This window comes from Rhinolophus hipposideros (genome assembly GCF_964194185.1).
Source record: "Rhinolophus hipposideros genome assembly, chromosome: 20".
Taxonomy (NCBI): Eukaryota; Metazoa; Chordata; class Mammalia; order Chiroptera; family Rhinolophidae; genus Rhinolophus; species Rhinolophus hipposideros.
Window position 1 is genome coordinate 27,576,353 of NC_138066.1, and position 27,709 is coordinate 27,604,061.

At 38.2% G+C, this 27,709-nt stretch overlaps 1 protein-coding gene across 3 annotated transcripts in view; it reads right to left on the reverse strand.

Moving 5' to 3' along the window:
- The window catches only part of ANKFN1 (ankyrin repeat and fibronectin type III domain containing 1), a 377,306-nt gene that overhangs the window by 213,025 nt on the left and 136,572 nt on the right, over nt 1-27,709 (reverse strand). The window lies entirely within an intron of this gene.

Genomic DNA, 27,709 nt, shown 5'->3' on the forward strand with positions numbered 1-27,709 from the left:
TCACAAATAATGGATTAAAATCAATACTTCTCTACTGACCAATAAAATGGCTTGACTTGCGTCTTTGAAAACGTTTTCATTAATCTTTTCTAACACCTCCCAGGCTGTTCTCAGGCTAACTCTAGCATTGGCAATTTACACTGCTGGACAATGAAGGAATTCAGCATGGAAATCGCCACTCTTTGGGTAGGTCTCAGCTCATGACATTCTGTCTTGGGCAGAATTATTATCTACTAATTTTTCTTCATAGTAAGTTTGCCGTTCTTACATAAATTCTTATTATTAGAATATGGAGACTTAACCAGTAATGAGAAAATATAACCAACTGTATCCAAACATTTTAGACTTGATTGTCTTGAATGTCTAAAATTTAACAAGCTTGTATAAAAGCTGTGTGATATACAATAGTCCAGTGAAAAGTTGACTCATTTACAAAGCATGATTGAGTTACACTTACCACACTGATCTTGCTTTGTAAACAGGTTACTTTTTCACTGGGGTAACATATAGATTGAATTTCCACTAAAAATTAGCCACTTCTAAATTTATACAATTAATTTTGACTTCTTTGAGGGACTAAGGAAAAGGTGGAAATGCACTCTTCTTTGTTTGCAAGTCTGTTTCTCACAAGAAATACCCTCTTCCACACTGCCTGAGCCTGAAGGGAGTAGTGAGTGTCCTTTTTGGGGACAAATGTCTGTGCTTGTTGGATTTTATTGGCAGAGAGAGGTGAATCCTACATCCCAGGTGTCTGGAGCTGTGCTATGACTCAAAAGCAGGAAGCCTGAGAAAAACTGGACTGACTTCTCACCTTCTCTACCCTGTCTGTACCCTAAGGTTACCTGTCTGGTAGCCAAGGTTCTTCCTAGTATATTCTACAGCTCCAAGCATAAGGATGGTGGAGACACAATCACCACTTGTGACCAGCTGTCACCACCAAAACACCATCAACACAGGACTGGTACAAAAGAGAATCATTCAATCAAATGGCCATGGTCAAGGGTAGGCTAGAACCCAAGACTTACCTTCCCTGTTGTCTTTTGCCCTGACCCTCATGCCCTCCCGCAGGTGGCCATTTCTTCTCACTATTCACTCTTCCTCTCCCGGCTGTCTCTGATAGCAGATGTTTAAGCCTTAGTGTTAATGGATTTCAGAGGCAGGACTAATCAGGTGGCTGGAGGCCGGACGTACAGAATGTGGTGAAGGAGCAGGGTCCTCTGTGTCTGAGAGTTGTCATCTGTTCACAGCCAAAGCCACAGGATTAGATTCCTTCTGGCCAGAGCACAGGTCACTGAGTCCTTTACTTGTCTCCTTCCTCACCGTCTCTCCTCACTTCCAGGACACCAGGGACCCAAGGTTTAGGCTCTCAGTGTCCTCTCTTTATCTCTATCCTTGTCTTGTGAAGGTTCTACCCCAGAGGCTCTGAGACCAGGTCTGGGGTACAGCTTGGAAATCAGACCGCATGCAGACTAGAGGAAAACAGAGGCTGCAGATATCATAGTCTCTCCTTCTCTATGCGGATTACATGCCAAAGCCCCCTGGAGATGCCTGAAATCATGGATAGTACCAGACCCTCTACTATGTTTTCTCCTATATATACATATATAAACTATGATATAATTTAATTTATAAAATTAGGCACAGTAAGAAACTAACTAACAACAATAACTAATAATAAAATAAAACAATTGTAAAAATATATTGTAATATAAGTTATGGGAATGTGGTCTTTCTCTCTCTCTCTCTCTCTCTCTCTCTCTCTCTCTCTCAAATATTTTATTGTACTGGAATAAGTGTTAACTTATAAATAAAGTGTTCACTTAAATGAAACACTTTACGGCTCCTATTTGGCAGATCTAAATTGCCAGCATCACTTCGCTTGTACTTTGGAGGCATTATGAAGTGAAATAAGGGTGACCTGAACACAAGCACCAGGATGCGTGACAGTTGATCTGGTAACCAAGAAAGCCACTAAGTAATTAATGGGCACTGAGCATATAGAGCAAAGATACACTTGACAAAGGGATGATTCATGTCCCAGGTGGGAAGAAGCGGGACTGCTCGAGATGTTATCACACTACCTCGAACAGCATGAAATTTAACATTTCTTATTTCTGGAATTTTCCATTTAATATTTTCAGACTGTGGTTGACCATGGGTAACAAACTGTGGACAGTGAACCCTTAGATAACAGGGGACTACTATGTAACCAAGGGAAAGGAACTACCTGGAAGTCCTGGCTGTGGGAAAAGAGTGTAATCACTCAGGTGAGCTGGTTAACAGGCTCAACCCTTAGTATAACATAATGGAACAGGCTGATGACGTAATAAGAGCAGATTTGGTGAGCATTTGAGATCTCGCTTCCTGGCATATGTCATCAGTTTGGCTCAGACAAACTCTTATAAAAATTCTCTACAGGTTTGGACGTTTCTTACGCCATCATTTACTTGGCATGGTTGGCAGAATTCTGAAGAAGTCCAACCAGGACCACCCTGCAGGCTCAGACCCGGTGCAGATTACAAGGAAGGGTCCATTGTGCCCTCCCAGCTCCCTGCTTTGTACCGGGTGAACTTGGGTGAGACGTCTCTTAGAAGCCCAGGCCTCCTTGCTTTAAGTAGCAGGCCATGCCTTTATTTGAATTGTTAATAGAAAATCCTCGAGGTGGATAGGTGTGAGATGACCCAGGGAAAGGAAAAAAACAAAACGAAACATTAGTTGCTGCTTTTGTCTTATTAATTGGATTGCTTACCGAGAGTCGGAACAAACTCTTTGCTGGTTAAATGAGAAACTGAACTCTTTTTCACTTGGAAAGAAAAGGACACTTGCTTCCCCAACCTGAATAGGTAATAGGGGGATGATAGTTGTTTAAATGCCCAAATCCAGAGTGGCAGAGACGGGAGCCACGAGTTGTCCAGTGTGGTAGCGCAGCAGATCCCCAAGAAGTTGGTAGGAGATCTGGGGAGAAGGACAGGGTACCCTGGAAAGGGTTCACCCTGAGAGAGGAGCCCATGCCTTAGTAGGTATCCTGCTTCCAATGGTGTCCCATAAGCTCTCACTGGCCCTGGCTTGGGTATTCTCAGGTGACTAAGAATCTTTGTGGGGTTGCCTGAGGAAAAATTTCCTCTAGGGTATAAAGCAGTCCTATAGGGATATTTACCACATTTTGGCTCATCTGGAGACATGCACATAAAGGCTGCCCTAGAAGTTTGTTCAGAATCTACAGACCTCAAAATTCACATGGAAAATCGTGCCTCTGAAAGCAACAATCCCACGACAGTCAGCCTCCCGTTAATGATAAGATGGCTGAGATGAGGATCCTTTGAGACTTCTAAATTAATTTTTCTACACACAATTAGAAAAAGCCGGCTATAAAAGTGGGCAGAATGAATGGAAAGAAAACTATTAGAGACTGTCTCAGAATTAAAAAGGCCTTCTCCCCTAAGCAAAGAGGAAGTTATGTAAAAGGATTTACATAAATGGAGCAATCTATTATGTCATTTAGGTGTCCACCTAATTCTTTGAGGTATTTAAAATGGGTGGCCTTATTTAAAAAAAGGGAAGGTCATTTAGAACTTGATTTGTCAAGGACAGATATAAAGGACAGATGTAAATACCTGCAAAACAAAATTTAGATGCAACTGTTCTTTCAGAAACTAGGGAGTTTTTCTTATGGCTAAAAGGCCTCTGTTTGTGTCTGTTTATGTGTATCTATCTATGTATGTTGTGAATGTGAGATAATTTTCTATCTCTGGATAGTAAGATTAAAATCAATTTAAAGACAAGCACGTGAAAGGACTGGGTATTCTAAAATTTTCAGAAATACAGAAACTAACAAATGCTTTTCAAGTTCATGTGATCCAACGTTAATCTTTAGTAAATACAAGCTAGCTTAAGTTTGTCAATTTAAGTAAAACAGACATGTCTTGATTTTACCTTGGTTTTATAAAAATAATCCCATATTAATAATTGACTTTGATGTCTATGAAATATATTTCTAGAGGTTATTAATATCTTCATTAATCTGCCAAGCTAAAGATTGCTAATTGCTTATTTCTTAGTTTTCATTAGAAATTGAGGTTTTTAAGGGTGAAAATCTCAATATAGGTAGGAATAACTATGGTATTCCAGAAGGGTCCCTGGAACATCTCAAAAGATTTGTCTTTTATGTTAAATTGCATTGGGAACATTGTAAAATAAGTGATTAAAAAAAACCTTCTAGGGTATAGTGTATTGATGAAAAATGGTTATAAATTAAATGAATAAGTCAGAACTATGGGAAACCAAAGATGGGTGTTTAGTTCTTTCCTGCTCCCTACCATACCCAATTTTTCAGTTACTACATTCCTTCATGCATCATAGTGCATTTAAACTGGACTTAAATTAGATGAAGGAATTTTATCAGCTGACATTATTGAAAGGAGACATCTTACACTATTGCCGAGGTTTGATAGAGTTACTTCAAGAAAATGCCAAATAGGTAACCACTTCATTTCACAGCGAGCTCCCAGGAAATTAGATTTTGCTTATTGGAAAGGACACCACATAAAAGGCACTCTCCAACCTTGTTGGAAGGAACCTTATTAGGCACCTATCCACAAATGGACATCTACCCTTGTCTCTGACACTTGCCTCCATCTACAACAGGACATCAAATACTCCCTGAGAAGCTGCTGACATCAGAGGTAGACAGCTATCCCAAAACATTGACAAGGCCTGCACATCTGTGGATTGATATTGAACTCAGAATCCATTTTGTTTGAGTGTCTTTACCCGTCGGTTAATGATATTAGTTATAATAATAGACACACTTGTTCTTTGGGTTTTTCTATGTAGCCCAACTGTTTATAGTTATAAGAGAACTGTTAATACACTTTTCATGGCATATGTAAATGTTATACTACTAGATGCCAAATACACACACACAAAAATGCGACAGAAGTCAAAACTCGGAACAGGATAGTTCACAGGATAGAAATGATCCAGAGTGTTTTTACCACAATGAAGGCCCTAACCTATGACTGCTTTCCATTTACCTGCCCTTCTCTTTTTGGGAAAATTTGGCCTCAACTCACATCCCTTGGTTATGGTACTGCCTCATTCCCAATGGTCAACAAGATGGCGTCAACACTGAGATTTTCCATGAATGAGCCGTCCTAGAGCTGTGAGACCACACTATCTGACCATCAATGCATTCTTCGGGTTGATTTATGACCAAAACAGGGAACTGTGGACAAAAACAGGGGACCTATGGAAAGTAACCCCACTAGGGGTTGATCTGATCATAAATTCCTAACTGGGGGGCAAGTCATGGTGTGTACTCATGCCCCAGGCATAAAACTTCTTCAGTAAAAGGTTCATCTTTGCCTTGAGCAAGCTCTGCTCATTGTTTCTGTGTATCTAGGTTAACACACCATTGAAATGCCCCCTTTCGGACCCCTCCTTCTAAAATGTGAGTTCACATAATCTTAACTAGTTTGTAATCCAAGCCGGGTCTTGCTTTCTCCCCCCATCATGTAATCTTACATTCCCTTCTTAATATCACATGCATAAAAGAAACTGCAAAACTGCTATCCTCTGGAATATTTGAGATCTTGCTCCCCAGTATATATTGTCAGTTTGGTTCAAATAAAAATTCTCTACAGGTTTTTTTTTTTTTTTTAAAGAAAAGAGCAGATTTGGTGTAACTTTCATTTACTAGAAACACTAACTTTGCTTTATCAATGCTTAGTCTCCTGTAGGCCACATAGCACAATCTTATAGCCATAGTTTAAAATGATTGAAAACATTCACACCTGGCATTCTCTTAGGTACTGGAGTGCCTCGACTACTATGAATTACCAGTTACCTGGGCTCATGGTGGGGTTAGGGCAGTGGTTTAGGAATCCCAGTATTCTGAAGAATTATTTTATTTGTTTTAATTCCTCAGAACATTTTCTGCTTCATGTCCTGTTGAAACGTTTTAATTTTCATAAAAGACTCCCGGTTCGGCATTAGAAAATTTTTCAGCAATACTGAATATCTATTGTCCAAGTTCTTGACAGAATCTATGACCGTTATAACCTTGAATGTTTCACTATTAAAAAGTCCTTATTAAAAACTCAGTTCGATGGGGGCTTGCCCGGAAGACGTGAAGATAACATAGAAATGTTCAGAATAGTCTGGGCTGGTAGTGAGAACCCAAGTAAGGCAAGTCACTTGTTGTTCCTCTAGGGGGCCTATGTGTTATCCCTGGATGAAGCTGGACCCTCAGTGCACTGTGTGCCTGGACCTATTTCTTGTCCAGATGCTTTTACTGTCTTGGGCATGGCATTCCTCTGGCCTCCATGAAGAATGGCTCAAGGACCAGCCTGTTGAAATTTACTGTTGAATTGACAGCAGCAGTGCATTTTCTGAGGAAGACAGGAGAAATTTCCTTGAGGCCTTAAGGCCAGGAGCAGTTGTATTCCTCCTGAGAATCTAGACTTTTTTTTTAACACAAAAATTTTAATTTTTATAATTGCAGTTTTAGGTTCATAGGAAAAATTGAGAGGGAGATACAGAGATTCTCCATATACTCCCTGCCCCTACACATGCACCGCCTCCCCAACTGTCAACATCCCCCACCAGAGGGGTGCATTTCTTATAACTGATGAACCTACTTTGACACATATCATCACCCAAAGTCCAGAGTTTACATCAGGGCTCACTCTTGCTGCTGTTCATTCCATGGGTTTGGACAAATGTATAATCACATCCATCCATCAGTCTAGTATCATACAGAGCTATTTCCACTGCCCTAAATATCCTCTATGCTTCAACTAGTCATCTCTCTCCCCTCCTAGAGCCTGGCAATTATTTGACTATCTCCATAGTTTTGCCTTTTCCAGAATGTCATATAGCTGGAATCATACCTTATGGATCCTTTCCAGACTCTAGACTGTTTTTATCTGATGCCTCCCACGAATTTTCTTCCTTTCCTTACTTGGCTGCTGAAAAGTACAGCATTAATTTTTACCCATTTTTCGTAATCATGTAGAACCTTATGGGTGCATTTAGTTAGGTTAATAAAGGAACCTCCTGTTTCACTTAAGTTTTTTCACCTCTTCCTTCTCCAGATTCTCTCAATTATTATTTTTATTTTATTACACTGCATGTATTACAATTTATTTAAAAAAACCTTTGAAGAAGTGGGAGGAAAGTAAACAAGCAAATAAATGCAGTTGACCAAAGAAAACATTTAAATGCATTTTTTTTTTTTTTTGGCAGATTTAGTGTCCTAATTTTTCTTTTCTTTACTGAAAATATAATAGCAAAGGTTCCAGTCTTGGTTTCATCATTGGTAAGCTATGTAACTTCAGAGAAGCCACTTTATAATTTATATAATTTATATAATATAAATTATATTATAAATTAAATTGTTTATAAATTAAATTATATATATATATTATATAATATATAAACTATATAACTTACATAATTTATAATTTAATGGGTATTTCTGAAATTCATGTTCAATATCCCAGAGTGGGCATGTAGTTAGCATTTAATACATATTTTTTGAGTAAATAAATGGAGGGATAAATGAATAAATCAATACATTCTCGAATAGCTTCTCAAATTTTGGAGTTTTTTCTTTTAAATAAATTTTACCTATCAAAACAGCATCTATATACATAAAGATTGCTATGTACATAGAAGAGATATCATTTATTCAGTATACAGATATTTTTTGATGGGAATATGGATTCCCAGTTCCCTTGCTATAACTTTGTGGTACATCCTCCTCTCACTCCCCAACCCCAGCAGTAGGGAAATACTTCTAAAGACTTATGATGATATTTTGGAAAAATATATTTCCAATTATTTTTCCTAATTAGCATCTAAACATCTATCTATTCATTGTTACAATTAAAATTAAATAGTTATGAAAACTTTACGGTATAGAAACTTCCTGCTATTTTTATTGATAGCAACTTTTGATAAATAATTCTTTTTCTGTGTGTTTCTGAGGAAATGCTTCAGATCTTTTACTGTATCTTCAAAGGGACTCATAACTCAATGCAAAAAGATATAGACCACGGATTTAGAGACATATTTGTAACTCAACTCCAGCACCTAAATAGGACTTCTTGGCATTCATTTTATAAGCTATCCTCACCCCTTGCTTTGTTTTCTTTTTTTCTATTTTTAGTTTCTTAATGTTCATATTCCAGGAATCGTTTGTATGGACCACCAGATTTCTTCCTACAGAAGTTCGTAGTACTGGTTACTTTTTTTCCCTTTTAAGTCTCCTGATTAAACATGCGTTTCCATGTTAGCTTTCAAGCGTCATCTGGAGTGGGAGTTAAAATAAATGAGATGAGGTCAAGTGGGTGGTCTTTAGCATCAAAACAATAAGTGGAAATGAAAACTGTGCAGTTCTGAGATGGATACCTAGTCTGAAAATTTGGACCTTAGAGAGAAAACTTGGGCAGCAAGAGGTTTGCAGCCTCTAATTGCATAACAAAAGTCTTTGCTGATATAAAAGCAACTAAGTCAAAAGTTGGCTTAACTAGAATGAAAAGTACCCTGGAAACAGAGGCTTCGTTTTTAAAAAATTACCTACATACACTTAAAAAATTTTTTTTTACATACACTTTCATAAAATTTCATTTGTTACTTTACTCCCTGCGTCACACATCAAGCTTTCAGGAGTATCTCTTATAAGTTACAGCTGAAACCTTCTTTTAACTATTGCGAAACTATGCAAAGCTCCCATATTAAAGGAGACCAATTAATGAAATACTGAGTAAACAAGTATTGGCTTTATTTGGAAACAATGACTTAAAAAATTTTATTGACGAGACTATCTTTTTTTATTAACAAGACTGTACACGGCTGTAATTGTAAGAAGCTCCATTTGGGGAGGGGGGAAGGACAGAGATGAAGTATAAATACATTCAATAAATAAAATGATGTGTCAGGTTTAGTTTGCACTCCAACTTTCCTACATGAAAAAAATTGTTCATATTTGTTCAAAAGTAATAAAGTTTCAAGTGATAATCAATGATGGCTACACTATTTGAAATACATGACCATACATACGTAATTGTCTATTGTATTTAGAAGGGAAACTCTGGGCTGCATATCATATTCCCTAATCAACTGTTGGCTTGCTGAAGGCAAATAACTTAACTCTTGAGGGTATGCTTTTCCCCTTTCACTTGAGAGGAGCTGTAATATGATGTATAGATCTAGTTTGTGTGGCATATTCCAACCAGATGCTTTAAGAAAAAAATACTCTGTGGGCAGAACTGGTATTGATTCACTTTTCAAGTAATAACATCAAGCTCCCTAGAATTAATGACATAAAAATTATGTTTATATTTCTGGACAGAAATATGTCAAATTAAAGAATGATAAATTCTTGGCAAGCATGCTGTCACTTCCCTCTACTGTGCCCATGGCACACATTTCTAATCAATTCTGCCATTCTTTCTCCTGAGTTGGGCCTTGACTTCAAGAGCTTTTGAACTACTGTTTCAATAGGTTGTAGTTCACATGTAAGATGAAACTTGTTCACCATGCATTTGAAGCAGGCAAAATATAGCAGAGGGTCTATGGAATGTTGTAAGGAGGTGTATCTCAACACTGCCTGGATTCTAAGGAAAAAAGTAAAACCGAGTGTTCTGAAGCCTAAATTTTCAGAGGAAATGGAGAATGGAGGATTCTTGGGTTATGTTGTCTTTCGTGCTCCATTTTTATGAGAAAAATGGGCCTTTTGTTCCTATGGAGATGGGGGGCGGGGAATTGAGGGAAGGCCACTCGAGTGGGGCTCTGATATCCTAACACTTGTTTCAATCATTATATAAATATATAGAGTAAAAGTATTTCACAGAATCTTTTTTTCTTTAGAAAAAAATGCTAAAATGGTGTAGCAGAAAATCCAGAAGCACTGGAAGCTGCCCCAGTGATTAAATCTCAGTAAATGCTGTGGAACTCTTGGCTTTCCACAGGGAAAAAAGTAAAATCCCTTTTCTCATTTATCTCCATATGCAAAGCCAGCAGACTCACTGCTCTTACTGAATAACCTACCTTCCCCACCCATGTTTCATGACCTCCCCTTTTATTGACCAGAGCCATCGTTGGCACCATTTTGGAATCTCTATCCTATTCCAGTGCCTATCTGTCTATCCCCATGATAATCTGTATCATCATAAGGACTGCAACTCTATAAGTCTAGCCATGTGGTCACAGCAAGTTTGCTCAACCTTTGTCCTTTGCAGAACTGACTTGGCTACTTAGGGGCTTTTATTCTTCCATGTGGAGTTTAGAATAAGTTTGTCAAGTTTTGTTAATAATCCTGTTGGTATTTTGATTGGCTTTCCTTTGAATTTACAGATTAGGAGATAATTTACATTTTTATAATGTTGAGATTTTCTGTGCATGAACATATTGTCTGGCCATTCATCACATCTCCTCTTATGCCTTTCAATGTTTCCTTGTGAAAATCTCAAAGGTTAGGATGGTCTTAGCTACAGATGAGTTACTGGCTTATATACCCCGAGCTGTTCTAGTCAGACTGTATGTGACTTGGGAACTTTTAACTCCATTCCATGTTGTTCCCACACGAGAGTGCTCTCCTCACTGTCTCCCTGCCTCCCCTTTGTCCCAGTCTTCCCAGTGGGATTAAGTTCCATTGTCCAGGGGGTGGCCGGTTAGCTCAGTTGGTTAGAGCATGGTTCTGATAACACCAAGGTTGTTGGTTCAATCCTCGCATGGGCTACTGTGAGCTGCGCCCTCCTTAAAAAAAAAAAAAAAAAAAAAAAGTTCCACTGTCCCGTGTTAACTTGCTTGATAATGCACCTTTTGCCTTCCCTTCTGGGGCTCACTTTCTCACTCTCTTACTCATGTTTCCTGTGAGCGCCTCCTTATAAACCATGTGTATTTTCATCCTTGCCTCAGGGTCTGCTTCTGGGAAATCCTTGACAAGTATTTAATAGATTTCCATGCCAGATGTAATAAAATTGAATTCTCAGAACCTAAAACCAAAAAAAGAAAAAAAAAAGAAAAAAGAAAAAACCTCCACCCATGGTAACCTCCAGGTAGGGTCATTTGGGGGAAGAGTATGGGCTTTCAGGCCTGATAGATGCTTGCATTCTAGCTTGCCAATTTTTTCATTATATGGTCTCAATAAAGCTCTGTCTTCCACCTATGTGAAAACAGTGATTTAAACCTCATAACATTGTTCTGATTATTAAATGATGTGTTAAATCTTACATCCATTCAACAAACAGTTATTTCTCCAGGAATAACTCATGGAAGGAAGACAGTTAAGTAACTGACACAGACTGATGGTCAATAAATGGAAAGTGTGGTTATTACTGTACACAGATGAATGAGAGGCAGAACAAATCTTGGAGAACTTGGGATGGTGACATTTCATAATGGGGACACATGTGTCTGTCATAGGTGTTGTACAACAGGGCTCTTTGTGCTAGGCACCACGGGGTGAGCCTTTGAAGGCAGACAGACCTGGGTTCAAATACCCAGTGTACCAGCTGAATGCCGTTGTACACTTCTCTGGGGCTCTCTGTGGGATGGTGACCCCGATTCCTACCTGTGGTGAGGAGCCAATGAGATAATGGAAGTAAAGGCCAGGCCTTCAGCAACGTTACTTTAAAATCTCCCTTCCTGGAGATCTCCTGGCTGCTGCCTGCTGAGTACTTGGATTAATTTCTCCTGACATGAGAATGTGTCCCACCCAAAGGTATTTAGAAAAGTCTGATTGGTGGACACTGCTCTGTCCAATTATCCAGAATTAACAGTAGTTAATACAAAATACTGCTTTTTATTTAAATATAGGCAACAAACAGGACCCTGCTATCCGTTGTCTAAAAAGTTTTCTAGAATGTAGCTTTAGAGAAAACATACTGAGGTCAAATTTGAAGGCAGGGGGATGGAACAATTCTATTCAGTCTTAATAAGCAATCTTAAGAGGACAATTAAGTGTGGAAGAAAGAATATGGGTTTTAGAGTCAGATGGACTTGATTTTAATTCCAGTTCTGTCATTTCATTTGCTAGTTACATGTGATCTTGGGCAGAATGCTTCATAACTGACCTTCAATTTCTTCAGTAAAATGCTGAAACAAAATCCCATTTTGCAGTGTTATTAATAAGATTAAATTAGGTAATTGGAAAATACATGTGTATAAAATGCCCAGTTTAGTGCCTGGCACATAATTAATACTCAATAACAGTAAATGGTAATAACTGCTATTATGTAGCTGGCGTATAACTCTGAACTATTTACTTTAGCCTTTTGTTACCTAAGGTTGCTAGTCTAAGGTATGGACTATTTGTGGGAAATCTGTCTTACTTCTAATACCTGTGGTGCTCAACTTTTTATAAGTTTAACTTTCAGATGACCTGCATTTTTGTATGTTACATATTAAAATCCCTAAATTTCCTTTCCGGTACCAAATTCAGACTTCTACCTCAGCTTACCAAAGAATCATGTGAAGTTTTCTGTATGTGGTGCTCTATGTGGAGTTTTAGCAACAATGCCATCAGTCTGCAAAGCAATTCTTATTTATCAATTGTCTGAGTCGCTGATTGCATTTTCTCTTGGTATGTGATAAACAAGAATCAAAAATGGAAAACAGATATGATTCCAGAGATAAGCATAGACTTAAGAAGGAAACCATGCTACACTCTGAAAGCAGCAGATCTTTAACCTTGGTTTGATGTTTTATTGACTTAAGCTAGTTAACTGTGTATTCTAAGGTAAGAAAATTAAACAACCCTGGAATGAGTAAATGACACTTGAAGCTTGTGCCTACAAAGCAAGCTGTAAGTGGGGCTTTTATAGTAATAATATTCTTTGAAGTTCTTGGCATGGAAGCTCCTACATGACTTGGAATAGAAGTCATATAATATGTATGACTACCTTTGAACATTCATGCGTTAGACTTTAGCCTAATTTTTAGTGATGTATACACCGATAGGAAATGGCCTACGTTTCTCAAAAGTCTAAGTGACCATGGGAACTTTCTTCGTATTTTTATGGTATTATTGCTCACATGGTAACACGGATCCCGTCAGCTAAATCGAAGTTCTGTTTGGCAATTTCTCATTTTGATTCATACAAATTGTCACATTAATTCTTAATGAACTATGTGTGTAGTAGATTAAGTTCTTCAAAGCATGAACTCCACCAGAGAAAAAAATACAAAAGAAGTTTGTCAAAAAAATAAGAAGAAAAGGTTGGAAACCAAATGGGTCCAACAAACATAGCTAGGCAGCTTTGTAACTTGAGCCACCGTCATTAACTTGAGCTACAGAGTTAGAGCAGGGGCTGGCTGGTATTATTATGATGTCTCTGTAGGAGTAAGTTTGATCCCTTTGGGAATGATTTCTTGGAGGCAGACCAGATCAAAGGTCTCAGTTCAGTGCTCGCTGAAGCCTCCACCCAGGATGCTGTCAATGAGGTAGGTTTGCTCCAAACACACAAATTATGACGCAGACCCCAATCTGGGTACCTTATATCCCAGATTAGATTTCCAGTGCATGTTGGAATCATCTTGCAAGGACTACTGACTTTTTCCCTCATCTGATTATAGGTGGTGGTGCGGAATATAGAAAGAAGCAACATTGATGACAGATGCCTTTTTTTAGGTGAATAATGTATGCCACACAGCGATGTTATCTTGACAGGCAGGACCATTTGAACCTAATTCAGGGGAAGAGACCCATCTGCTTGGTTTTATCTGACCTTTAGTAGGTTGATGCTGCCTGTCTTCTCTTTTAATAAATTGCAACACAGCTCTCCTATTAAAAGAATCCATAAAACATGACTTAGTACTGTAACAAAACTACAAAATCCAGTTAACTAGCACAGCGCTTGCAGGTTTATGTTTAAATTTCAGAATAAAAGTAGGATTCTCCAGTTCTTAGAGAACAGCTTCTCTCTTGACAGTGTTTCTTAGTCCCCACTTCTATTTAGTCTTCCTTTAAATGACGTAATTAAAAGGGACTTGGTTGTATTCTCCTTTCAAACATTTTAAATAAAATGATTTATCTCGTATACAGATAACATAGTACTCCTTTTAGTGTTTGCTATCAGCTCTAAAATGTTACAGACAAATTCAAGGATCACAAGGGAGTCACAGTCGACGAGGGACTTAGGTTTTAAAGCTGATGAGTAAAAATTACTAATTGTCAAAGTTACCAGTGAACATTCATTAAATCACCCATAAACTACACTATGAGACCATCTTTGAATAAGTTCAAAACAACCAGTGAATCAGGAAAGATCACTGTTGAACAGCAAAAAAAGTAGTTATCTTATGTTTAGGTGCCATGATATGAAAAAAAAAAAATCTTTGAATACTGTGTCACTCTCCACTCGATGAGCCCTTTACCCATGAGAGTCATGAAGTAACATGAAATTAATGAATCTGAGGGACCATGGCTTCAGGCTTCCCAATGACTCTAGTGCCTGGCTAGAGATCACTCAGTGGGAAGGTGGGCAATGTTCCTCAAATGATTTAACTGGTATTTTATTTTGCTAAATATTATACAGTTAAAGTTGCAGATTGCAAAAAAAAAAAAAAAAGACCACTGAATATTAGATTTTAAAATACAAATAGTGTTTGTTTTTTTTTTGGGTAGATACCCAGCAAATTTCAAGAGGCTACAGACAAGTAAACAATCAGCTAATGTTTGGTAATTCAAATGTTTGGGAATCCTAGGGAGCTTGATCTCTTTACTCCTCACTCCCTGCCAGCACTCTTGTGACAACTCCAGATCTAACCATTCCACTTAGGTCCTCGGGTCCAGCAATGCTATTGGCTGTATGCAGTCTGCCTGCATTCATGCATTGACTCAGCATCTAATTTTAGGTATAAAAATCCAATAAAACATAAAGATGAGTGGTAATATCACTCACTCATTTGGCTTTCTCAGGACCTGATATTGTGAGAATAATCTCAGGACCTCCAGAGAATAGTCTCAGGACCTGATATTGTGAGAAAGCCTCACAGAGCCCAGTAATCCATTAGCCCTTAGGCTGCTGGCCCCAAAGGCTGAGGTTTGGGAACTGTCATGATGCAACAGGTGGGAGTCATGGAGAGAGTTTACTCCAGGCATGTGACTTTGGGCACCAAGTACTCGGCGCAGGAGACTGAGAAATCTTAAAAAAGACACCAGCTCTGGAAAACTGATTAAAGGTGGTCTCTCCTCGTTGGGGGGCAAGTGTTCTGGAAGACAGTATTATTCTCCTCTACCTGCACCATGGCACCTTCACTGGAATCTGAGCTCCTTAAGTACACAGGTATTGTCTGGTTTCATTCATGTATCTTCACCTCGCATACTAAGCACAGTGTCCGACAAACAATACATGTTTGATACACATTTTAAAAATCAGTCTGCTGAAATATATATATTATGACTAGAGAAGGAAAGTCAATCAGATACACAGCAGTTTGTCACCACTCCCTTCCTGCTACATTGCCATGTGGTGTGTACCACTCCAAACCTCCCTCCAAACAGCATCTCCTGTCCTGCGTTCTTAGCTGTCATCCCCACCTCATCCCTGATATTTCCTAATGGTCTATCGCTGGACTCCGGAGCCAACGTACTTCAATGTAGTTTCATCGAACCAAAAATATATTCAAAGGTACTGAAGTACAGAACATGAAAATTATATATGTTTTAAGTTTTAATTAAAACAAAACATAACATTCTTCAAATGCCCCTTTATGCAACTGGAGGTTCAAACAGTAATTCCAGACTTAAGATGTATATATGCATGTATAATTTCAATAAATGAAGCCCTTTAAATATGTTTCCTGAGTTAGTGCTCACAGCGAGAAGGTGGCTCACAACCACCTTTATTTTTTAACTATAATCAGTCAGTCTATATACCTGAGAGCTTCTTGAGGCATCTGCCAAGATTTTAGGGAGCCAGTCCCATTTCTGGCTTCTGAATCACACCATGCCTTCTAACCTTTTTTCCACTATACTTTCCAACTATATAAGAAGCCATATGACCTAGGCCTCAGATCAGGATGTGCCCCTATTTTGCCACTGTGTGGTCCTTCTCACAGTGTTAGATAGTCTTTCTTTCCTGTCTTTGGGTGGTTGAGTGCCCAAATGGTGACATTAACTCACTGTATGACCCCTTCCAGTTGATTTGGATTTTCTTATTGGCCCTCAGCCTCCGTGTTCAAACTTTGCTTCTTATTAGCCTCATTCCCATTGCCACAAAGTAGCTGGCTAAGAATTTGACCTCATTCACTAGAGATCGGCATTCATGTCCTGTCCTGGCTCGCTGACCTCTTAGCTTTGAATGCCTGCTGTCTTATAGTCTTTCCAATCACTTCGATTCTGGAAGATGGTCATCTGAATCTGTGCCATCTTATGCTGACATGATAGCATTTAGCGGGGGAGGGGGGAAGACAAAATGGAAAAGGCTCAACTAGTTACCATCCATCAACTTTGGAGGTCTGGTTGCAAAACTCCCAAGATAGGTTCATAATGATTACCAGTTACATTAGCACTTTCCATTGTTTGGCTCCTTTCACTCAACATTGTTTAAGATTTATTCATGTGGTTGCATGTAGTTGTAGATTCTACAACCTCACTGCTATATACTATTTCATTGTGTATATACCACGATGCATTTGCGTTGGATAAATACATCCGAATGGAATTACTAAATTATAGGGTATGCATACGTTCGTTATTAGGAGACCATGCTGGTTTCCCAAAGTAATTGTACCAAACACCTCCTCTACCAGCAGCGTATGAGAACAGGCTGCTCTGCATCCTCACCAGCACTTCGTATTTTCTGTCTCTTGTTATCGTTATTTGGTGGATGCCATTTTATTATCTTTATTTTGAGCCAAATATCTGGAGTATATGATAGAAGTTTCTCAGAGGTACTTTAAATTGTATCTCTTCATGATCAGGGCAGTTAGCTTTTTACAGTGTCTTTTATGTAGCACCGAGTCTCTCTCTTGGTCTGCTTCTCTCCTTTTAAAAGACAAGATGCTTCATAAATCAGGAATAAAGTTACTTTAGCCACTTTAAAGTTGCTTTATTTTAGCCTTAAAATTGAATTAACATGAAGACGCAATAATCTGGTGCTCCTTTAAAAACTTAACTTAAAAATAATAAATAGACTTATTCTAAACCATACTCTAACTCTGAGACTTTAAAGATCACACTGTACCAACAAAGTATCCTGTACTTTCTATAATGGCCATTGATGAAAAGCAGTAACAGCTGACCTTAAAGCAACCTCTCTGTGTGCTTTGGTGCCTTGAAATCCACTTTAACCCCACCGGAGGATAAAGCCCACTCAATTCTACATGCACAATGACCTCTGGTTCCATGTGTGAAATCATGGACATAAATAAGAGAAATACAGTATATGCATTCTCTGTCTTCGTGGGTCTTTCAGAACTGGGGAAAAATGATTAGTCCACATGTAAAAAATAGAGAGTAATAAAAATAAGTATCTAAATAAGATGCTCTAATTATAATTGCTAGAGTCATTAATAATGTTATACTATATTATAAATTTTTGTTTGTTTCCCACACTAGACATAAGTTCCATGAAGACAGAGATCACATCTATCTCCTTTATTACTGTATTCTCAGTGCTAATATACCACATGATATAATATTGTACTCAATAATATTTAGGAGATTAACTGAAGGAAGACAAAACATGAGTTAGAATAAGTAGCCAGGGGAAAACGATTTAGGTAGGTAGAAAGGAAAAGGAAAGTTTTGCGGGCAGAGAGCATATACCAGCTTTATACTAGTGTTTCTTTTTATTGTTATGTCTCTTTGTGTTTTTTTTTTTAATAATTCACATAAGTATCTCAATTCATTCCCAAAAAAACCATATATGTTTTTGGGACTCAAGGAAATTAATCAAGGATTCAAAAGATACAGTCTTGTTCACAAACAAAATCATCAATTCTGTAGATAACAAATAAAACAGAAAAACAAAGAGGTAAGGGATGAAGCCCTCCAGCTGAGCTTCAGTCTGGAATCAGGACAAGGAAGAGTTAAAGGTTTCCCTGAAAATAAGACTTAGCCAGACAATCACTTCTAATGCATCTTTTGGAGCAAAAATTAATATAAGACCCGGTCTTATTCTATGTTAGATAAGACTGGGTCTTATATTATAGTAATATAATTGGGACTACAATTGTGGCCTAGGGAGGCTGGAGAACACACACTCAGCTTTATAAACAGTAAGTGAGTCAAATGTCATTGCTGGGGGGCTTGGACCTTGGATATTCCAATAGCACCATGGAGCAAGTGCATAAGCCCCTATTAAAGATTTGGTTGGATTGGGAGTCCTGGGTGGGAGGCTGAGCAAAACCTTTAGGTAAGGACGGGTGAAGAGAGGATGGAAGGAGGGAGAGAAATAGAAGAAAGTCTCAAAAAAAGTAAACACATTAAAGCACTAGGAAACTCAATGATAGGTACATATATACAGACTATAATGACAAAAACAAACAAACAACAAAAAAAACAACCACCCAACTATAGGGCATTTTCATAAATGAACACAAATGAAAGTAATGTATTTTTAAAGACCACTATGGAGTATAGTATGTTAGGAATGGAATGATGGTTCAGCATCAGAAAAATCTGAATATAATCTATCACACAAATAGGTTGAAGAAACAAAACCATATTATTCTTTCAATAGGTGCAGAAAAAATACTTGATAAATTTCAACAATTTTGATTTTTTTTTTAAAGCCATTTGCCACAGATGATGGAACCAGAGATGTTTCCAACTGAGAAATCCCATTCATATACTGGCTGGCTGGCCACCAAGTCACAAATACCTGAACCATATGGGTTTATGCATCTAGTCTTTGGACTTGATGGGAATTCCCAGATAGGAAGCAGACCGAAAATGTCCTCTTCTAGGTGGCTGTGCCAGCCATGTTGGGCCATATGCAATCTGAAGAGTAAGTAGATGGAGCTGGTCTACAGAAGCAGGAGACACCATGAAGTCCCAGGGAGAAGAGAGTATCCCTGATTCCTGATAACTCCATTTCTGATGGAGCTTTCCAATTCAAGTTAGCGTCAAGTTCAAGTAAACTTTGTGTCCTGTTTGTTGATTTGATTAATATCGACATTCTTACAATTATCTCCTCCCCATTCTCTTTCAACTTGAGCTTCTGACTTTGTGTTCTAAAAAAATTGTTTAGAAAAGATATAACTGATAGAACCTCTAAGTTATTAATCAATACTGAAGGTAAAAACATTTTAACGGCAAGGGAGGTAGTGACTTCTGAAGACTTAGGAGATAGTTTTTGATCTTTGGTAAAACTCTAAAACAGATTTTAAAAATAATAATTTGTAACTTGGGAAAAAATTAACTTGCACATCCTCGCAGCTATACTCCAACCTCTTCTGCCCACTTCTTCCCCCTACAGCTATCTAAAGATGAAGGACCCATGGGGTGCTATAGATGGCTTATGCCAGTTTGCAAGGGGCACTTGTTAGATTTTCAGGAATTTGTGAGCCGTTTATTAAACACAGCCATTCTTAAAAAATGAATTTTAGGAACTTACAATGAAATAACTTGCATTAAAAACAAAGGAAACAAGAACTCAAAACTCATCACTTCTTACTTGTTTTACAGTATTTTATTATTACCTATGCTTCTGAGGTTATTTGCATCCATTGTATCTGTATGGTGAAAATACCATATAAAGCTCCTGAACATTCCTTCCTATTTCCATGTTCAGTGATATGCTGGTTGCTTGAAATTGTCCATGGTGGGAGTATTTACAGCACACAAATCAGTAAATACTACAAATCAAGGCTTGATTTACGGTCTTATTGACTGTCTAGATTTTAAAAAGTAATATAGAAAATATCCATCATATTACATTTCATAGCAAATGAATCAGATTAAGAATCAGATTTTGAATCAGATAAATGAATCAGATTTTGCTTCCCATCAGATTAAGCAAAAATGAGTGTTGTGTCTACAGCTGTTATACTGCAAGTGGCACAGAAACTTGAGGAAAATGCTGTAGAATTAAGAAACTATTATAAGCTTAGTGAAGTTGCTCGTGTTATTGATGACTAAGTGGATCTGTGCCAACATACACCTTTGTTGCTTCACTCTTGTCTTACTCGTTAATAAAAAGAAAAATATAAACCACATTTATAGGTAAATTACATTCATTCATCAATTGCAGCCTTAGGTTGGTTACAGATACAGGAGTTCAGCAAAAATTAATGAAACCATTCTGTGAGTTGGCTACAGGAAATTTACAAGAAAGAGCATTACATATTTTATTGTTATTTGTCAATTTATCCTAGGCATCCATTATATCAGTAATATGTATAAGTAATACATACACACACGAGGTCTGAAATTAAGTTCGTGAACTTGTTGCAATGCTGTTGCTAACTTTTTTTTGATATCAGAGGGGTTATTCATTATGAATTTGTACCAACTGGACAAACAGTTAACCAAGTTTACCATTTGGAAGTGCTAAAAAGGCTGCACGAAAAAGTTAGACGACCTGAACTTTTCGCCAACAATTCATGGCTCTTGCCTCATGACAATGCACCCGCTCACACAGCACTGTCTGTGAGGGAGTTTTTAGCCAGTAAACAAATCACTGTATTGGAACACCCTCCCGACTCATCTGATCTGGCCCCCAATGACTTCATTCTTTACCCGAAGATCAAAGAAATATTGAAAGGAAGATATTTTGATGACATTCTGGACATCGAGGGTAATACAATGACAGCTCTGAGGGCCATTCCAGGAAAAGAGTTCCAAAATTGCTTTGAAGGGTGGACTAGGCACTGACGTGGGTGCATAGCTTCCCAAGGGGAGTACTTCGAAGGTGACCATAGCGATATTCAGTATGTATGAGGTATGTAGCACTTTTTCTAGGATGAATTCACGAACTTAATTGTCAGACCTCATGTGTATGTGTGTGTGTGTGTGTGTGTGTGTGTGTGTACATACACAAATTTTTAATTTTTTCCAAAAGTTACCTGGAAGGGCCACATTGAAATTACATAGGAAAAGAAACTCTTGGAAACAAAAAATAATAGAGTAGTAATTGATTAATCCTAGAGAATTAGACATGATAAGGAGAAAAGAGGTAAGTGAGGAAAAAGCAACAAAAGCTAGGATTTTGTTATACAGAGCAGTAGGGAGAGAAAGAGGCAAGATTTCTGAGCAGCGACCATGTGGAATTTGGGTAAAGAAAATCTTTAGTATATTTTGCTATGAAATGTAATATAATTCCCCTTTGAGGAACTTTAATAAAAATTTACATTGTTTTCATCTCTTTAGATGTTTGTATTACTTTCAAATGCATACCTAAACTTAGATGGGCCATGAAGCAGTTGAATTATATTTAAGTTACATGAGCATTTTGATAAAAATTATTATTTGGAGTCAATATGGTTCACTATGAACAAATTATGTCAAACTTGCCTTTGTTTCTCTTAGGATAGGGTAGTTACCCTAGTATACATCAAGAAGAAAAACAAAAGCAACAACAATACAATGATTACTGCTATTACTTATATTTTTTTTATATTATTGGTAGCTGGTCTGTATTCTTTACATGGATTATTTCACTTAATCATCACAACAACCTATAAGGCAGATACAAATAATTTAATATCGTTATTTTAATATCAGAAAACAGACCCAGAGAAGTGGAGTAACTTGTTCCAAAGCACAGCTAGCAGAGTCTAGTAAGATTAGAAGACCAACAATCTAGCTCTAAAGGTTGCACTGTTTTGTTTTGGTTTTTCTCCTTTCTTCTGCCTCCCCCAACTCCTCTGGTTCAAGCCGTTGTTTCTCAGTCTAGTTGTGCAGCACACAGCTCCTTGGCCCATGCTGGTATTATGGGCCTTGTGCTCCCCCCAGCTGCTGGCTGCCGGCCACTCACGCTGGCCTCTGGCCATAGTCCACTGCTGGCGGCAGCACACAGCAGCCCACGGCAGCTCACACCAACCTCTGGCTATCACGGCAGCCCAGCTCCAGGGAGAGCTGTTGTTCACAATCTTAGTTGTGGCCCATGTGGGAATCGAACCAGTGACCTCTGCGTTAGGAGCTCAGTGTTCCAACCACGTGAGCCACCAGGCTGGCCCAGGTTGCACTGTTACTGTGCTAACAGTGTTAATGCTACCAAATCACCAAGCATTAGCAATATAGTGTAATAGTCATCTTGTTCATAGTTTCTAAGAACTAATATCACTAACATCACTGACATCAATCTAAAGACAGCTCTCTGCCAGGGTGTTGGAAAGCTGCTTGTACCTGTTGCGTTGATTGATTTCACAAAAGCATTTATTGAGCATCTTGTTGTTTAACAGAATGTCACAGACATCTCAGGTGAGACAATGATGAATAAAACTTAAGTCTACTTTTGAGGAGCTTAAAATTCACTGTTTTTATCAATCTCTTGAATGATGTCAAGAGGTGAATGAAATATGTCATAAAACTGGGACAGGATTTAAAGTAATTCAAATTCAAAACGATCCTAACAGTTTTTCCTAATATTCTGAAACTAGTAAGTGTCACAGGGATAAACATAAAGGTTTGTACTGTATTCAAAACTAGTGCATAAGCCGTTATGGAAGGCAGTGTGGAGGTTCCTCAAAAAATTACAAATAGAATTACCATATGACCCAGCAATCCCTCTCCACGGTATCTACCCAAAAAATCTGAAAACATTTATCCATAAAGACACGTGTGCTCCAATGTTCATTGCAGCTTTGTTTACGGTGGCCAAGACATGGAAACAACCAAAATGTCCTTCGATAGATGAACGGATAAAGAAGTTGTGGTATATATACACAATGGAATACTATTCGGCGGTAAGGAAAGATGACATAGGAACATTTGTAACAACATGGATGGATCTTGAGAGTATAATGCTAAGCGAAATAAGTCAGACAGAAAAAGCAGAGACCCCTATGATTTCACTGATATGTGATATATAAACCAAAAACAACAAAAGAACAATAGACACAGACAATAGTTTAGTGCTTACCAGAGGGTAAGGGAGCGTTGGGGGGAGGGAGATGAGGGTAAGGGGATCAAATATACGGTGATGGAAGGAGAACTGACTCTGTGTGGTGAACACGCAATGGGATTTATAGATGATGTAATACAGAATTGTACACCTGAAATCTATGTAATTTCACTAACAATTGTCATCCCAATAAATTAAAAAAAAACAAAAAACAAACCAGTGCATAAACACAGCACTGGGGGAAAACATCTACTTTTATGGCAGCTTTTGTATAACATATCTAAAGGTTTTAGGATTAACCTCAGGATGAAAGTATTATTGAAATTTGTGATGTGCTCTTAGTTTAGAGTGATAGAAATAACATGTCCAGAATAAGAGCTTTTTATTTTTTTTTTCATGGAGCTCTGCAAAAACATAAGTTGGCAAAGCCTTTCCAGAGGTCAGCCATCTTGACAGTATTGGTTTTCATTCAGGCTGTAACATTTTAAGAGGGACATTGAAAAATGTGACTGGGACAAATGAGAAAGGATAACTAAATCAAGTCATATGAAAAATGGCTGAAGGAATTGGGATGTTTAGCCCGGACAAGGAAGATGCAGAGAGTATATGGGACCAGATTCCAAAATACTTGGGGGGTTGTTATGTGGAAGAAGGAGTCAACTTCTGAGCTGCTCCAGAAGGTAAAACCAACACAGGCCACCTGAAGGTTATCTCAGGTTAGCAAAAGAGAGTTCAAAGTGTTGAGCTATTTAAAAATGGATCGGGCTTCCATGGACTGCAGAAAGCACTCCCAGAGAGGGTGTTGTGAGGAGGATGGCTTAGGTGGGCTGCTCAACTGTCTCATGTTGAAAGCATCTTCCAAAATTAAAACCACGTGACTTATAAAGGCATAACACAAACACGTCCCTAAGCCTTTAAAACACACACACACACACACACACACACACACACACACACACAGAGGACGATGTTCATATTTTCCCTAAATATGCAAAACCTATACAATGAACATGAGTAGCAATTACCTTTAGATTCCTTTTAAAAGTAAAAGAAACTGTGACATTTAGGTCATGAAAAGAGAAGAAATAAGTGGCCGGTGCAATTGCCTTTGTGCATAGAAAGCCTGGGAACTATGGGCATTAGACCCGGGAATCTACTCTGTGAAGAACAGGGGGCTGTCCTGATATAAAGAAGAACAGAGAATGAATACAAGGTTTAGGCTGGATGCAACTTTAAATCCTTCAGCACAATGCCTAACAGCCATAAAAAAGCAAACCTAAGTTGCCAAAGCCTTTCCAGAGGTGATGAATAGAAACAGAACAAATTACTCTTGCCGAGATAAATGCAACATCAGAGCGGGCCACAGACCTTCCCCAGCAAAGGGCATTTGGCCTCAGGGAAGAGGAAGAAAATACAATCAGAACGAGATCAAAAATTCTGGCACATAGACCTTCAGGTAATTTACACAAACCAAGTTAATGTAATTGGCAAGCAGACACCTAGAGATGGAGTATTTAGAGAGAACCCTACCAAGACCAGCGGAAGCCAAAGGGAGCCAATAGAAGAGAGTGCTCGAGCCTTGCTGAATACAGGAAAAAAGAAGAAAGAGATTGCGATTGCAATCCAGCCAAAGCTCTGTGGAGAGTCAAGAACAGTTAAGGGGAACAGACCTTTGCCTAGACGACGAAAGCCTCAGATAAAATCCTAACCATGCCATGCAGTTTATTAGAGTTTGTTTCTTCCTTACTAACCAACCAGCTTCCACTAGTCTCAAGCATTTTTTCTGACTTATTTCATTAACATTTCCTTCTTTTTCTGGAGTGGTCAGAGCCCCAGGGACTCTCCCTCTCCTCCCCCTCCCCCCCAACCAGTGGGGCATTGAATGAGAGCCAGAGTGTTGTCTGTGTAAAGAGAAATTGCAAAACCACAAATTGCAGAAAATCGTTACTGCCAAAAATCGAAAGGAACACACAATATCACTATGCCTCTTAAAAAGCAATTGCGCATTTTACAGGCCTCTGGATAATTCAGGTTTGTTTGGCAACTTTCTCACGCATACCACCCAGAAGACAATTCTCTTCGACCAGAAGCAGTGGTCCCAAAGAATATGTGTGATTTCAAAGATACAAAAAATGTGGTTTTACGTCTTTCCAGGGGTCCGACTTAGCCCAATACGGTCCTATTTTCTTTGATTGTGTAGTATTGATTTTAAGGCCCAAAATTTGCCCTCAGAGTCCCAGGGACTCCCACTAAAACAGAAAGAGCCTCCAATAATCTAATAAGAATCCCTTAAAGATACAAAACATTTTTCAATGGTAAAATCTTTCTGAAACATTATCTTATGGGTTTATCACAACAACTCTTTGATGGAAGCAGGAAAAATGTTTTCCTTTCTCCTCCTTTCACCCGTAATTAAGGTCCTTAGAAACTGAGGGGTTAACTGACATTCTCAAAATCATGCCATTTCTGAGGGAGTGATGTGGGGCTCAGATATGAGCCTTCGGATTTTCAGTCCTGAGTTTCCTTCCGTCACCCACACTCTTTCTCCATGGGGGCATATTTATGTCTTCCTGACGTGGCTGTGGCTGGCCTCCATCAGTGGTGTTTGGATTTTATGTGGCTCGGACACACACATGTCCAGGATCTTTACTTGGAATGCTTCCTGTCATTCACTACAGATCAAGGCTTGTCTGAATGGAGTGCTGATTAGGTTGTTTTCCATTTGCATTGATGTATAATGCAATCACCATTAGGACATAATGTCAGCTCCAGAGGGGCTGATCCAGTTCAGCTTCCAAAATAAACTGGAGTCACAATTGCTTGGTGATTTTAATGCATTTCCATGACTCCTACCAGTTGCTCAAAGGTGATGTGAAGAGGTATGTAGACCCATTGTATCTGGGTGGTGTAAAATCCTAGTGTATTTTTTCTTCTCAGAATATTTACTAATAAAATAGATCACCAGTCACTTTGTATGTCCTTGAGAAAAAAGAAAGTGAATATAAAGCAGTCCCCAAATCACCCTCTAAGGTGAAATAGCTGGCCTATCCCCTCCCCCAAATCTGAGACACAAAAAGTGTTTTCAACTGAATTTTTACTAAGAAATCTTGAGATAATTGCCATATATGTATTTACAGTTGCATATTTGCATATAACGATTTTAAATGTTGCCTTAAATTGCCCTTCATCTAATTTTCACTATGAACATATACCAACTTTCTTTTGGTGTCTAAAATTAAGTCATTTAAAAGCAGCAATAAACCTCAATGAAGCAGTGTGATAAAGAACTACCAAATATGAATATACGGGAAAGTAAACACAGGTAGTTTCTCCTGAACAGTTTCGACATTCAAAAAGAAACAGTCAAAAGTTACATTTGTACAAATAAAATACTCATGATAACACTGTTCATAAAATCTAACATGACTTTACTGGTAAAAGCTGTTTAAAATATTCATAACATGTACGTTCTTGATAATGCAATAAAGACCAAAGCAATATAATACAGAGATTGACATTTTGAAATATTCCAGTGAATGCATATGAGGTTGATGTAAAATGTGAACAGTTTTACTATTGTGTGCTGATGTTTGAATATTTGGTGTATAGCACAATTTATTCTAGAGAGAAACAAAAAACATCACCCAGGGAAATCAGTAAAACGTTTTTCTAAGGTTTTCTTGCAGTGCAGTTAAATACAGTTTTTTCAGGGACTGAATGATTCAAAAGGGAATTTATTAGAACATACACAATGTGTATAATTCCAGTGAAACCTTTCGATTTTCATGGGTCTGACAATGTCTAATTAAATGATGACTGCCGTGGGGATTCTGTATGAATCAGGAACTGAGAGCTAATGTATTTCCTGGCTTACCTGGCTCTTACCTAATCTTCTACCTTACAGTTGTCATCTCTTGCTTACTTATCTGTACTGACAAGCAACTCACTACCTTTGAAGTACTTCTGAATCACTAGAATCTACATGGAATCCAAATCTGTCCCGTTTTCCCAATTCAGGTATTATCCATTTTCCCAAGAACAGATGGGAAGTCATACTTTTTTGAACAAAATAATTCTAAACTCCATTTTAGTAAAAAGAGAAAAAAGAAACATTCTCATCCTAATTCCCAGTCATTCCCAATCCATCGTTTAGGCAAAACTCTAAAACATGCAGAACTTTCAGTTCGGACCTGGTGTAACTTTATTTAGTCTTTAGAATAGAGGGAGTTTATAATTTGGGTGTGGACACTGGGAGTGCTGAGCAAAGACATAATACCCGGGAGATTCGATCTAGAAAGAACACTGATTTACAGAGTGCCCTCAATGCAGTACACACAGGAAGGAATTATTAAAATAACTACCATGCTGTTAAAAGTCCAACAGTCTGCAACTGTGAGGAGCAACTGTGAGGGCAGAGTAATAAATTAGTCAGCCATCGGAGAAGACCTCGATATTCAAATGCTGCATGACATAGGCTTGTAATGTCTCAGAGAATACTGCCTATTTTTTTCTTCTGCACTTTTCTTTAGTTTTTCAGATGCAATGTGGTTGCACCCATCATCACGTGCAATCTGTTTCCCAAACAGTTTATAAAATGCTCCACAATGCTCCACAAGTCAACCATGTGAAATGTTAGTTCAAACTGTGGCTGCATTTGTTGAGCCAGACTTTAAAAATGTAACAATGGG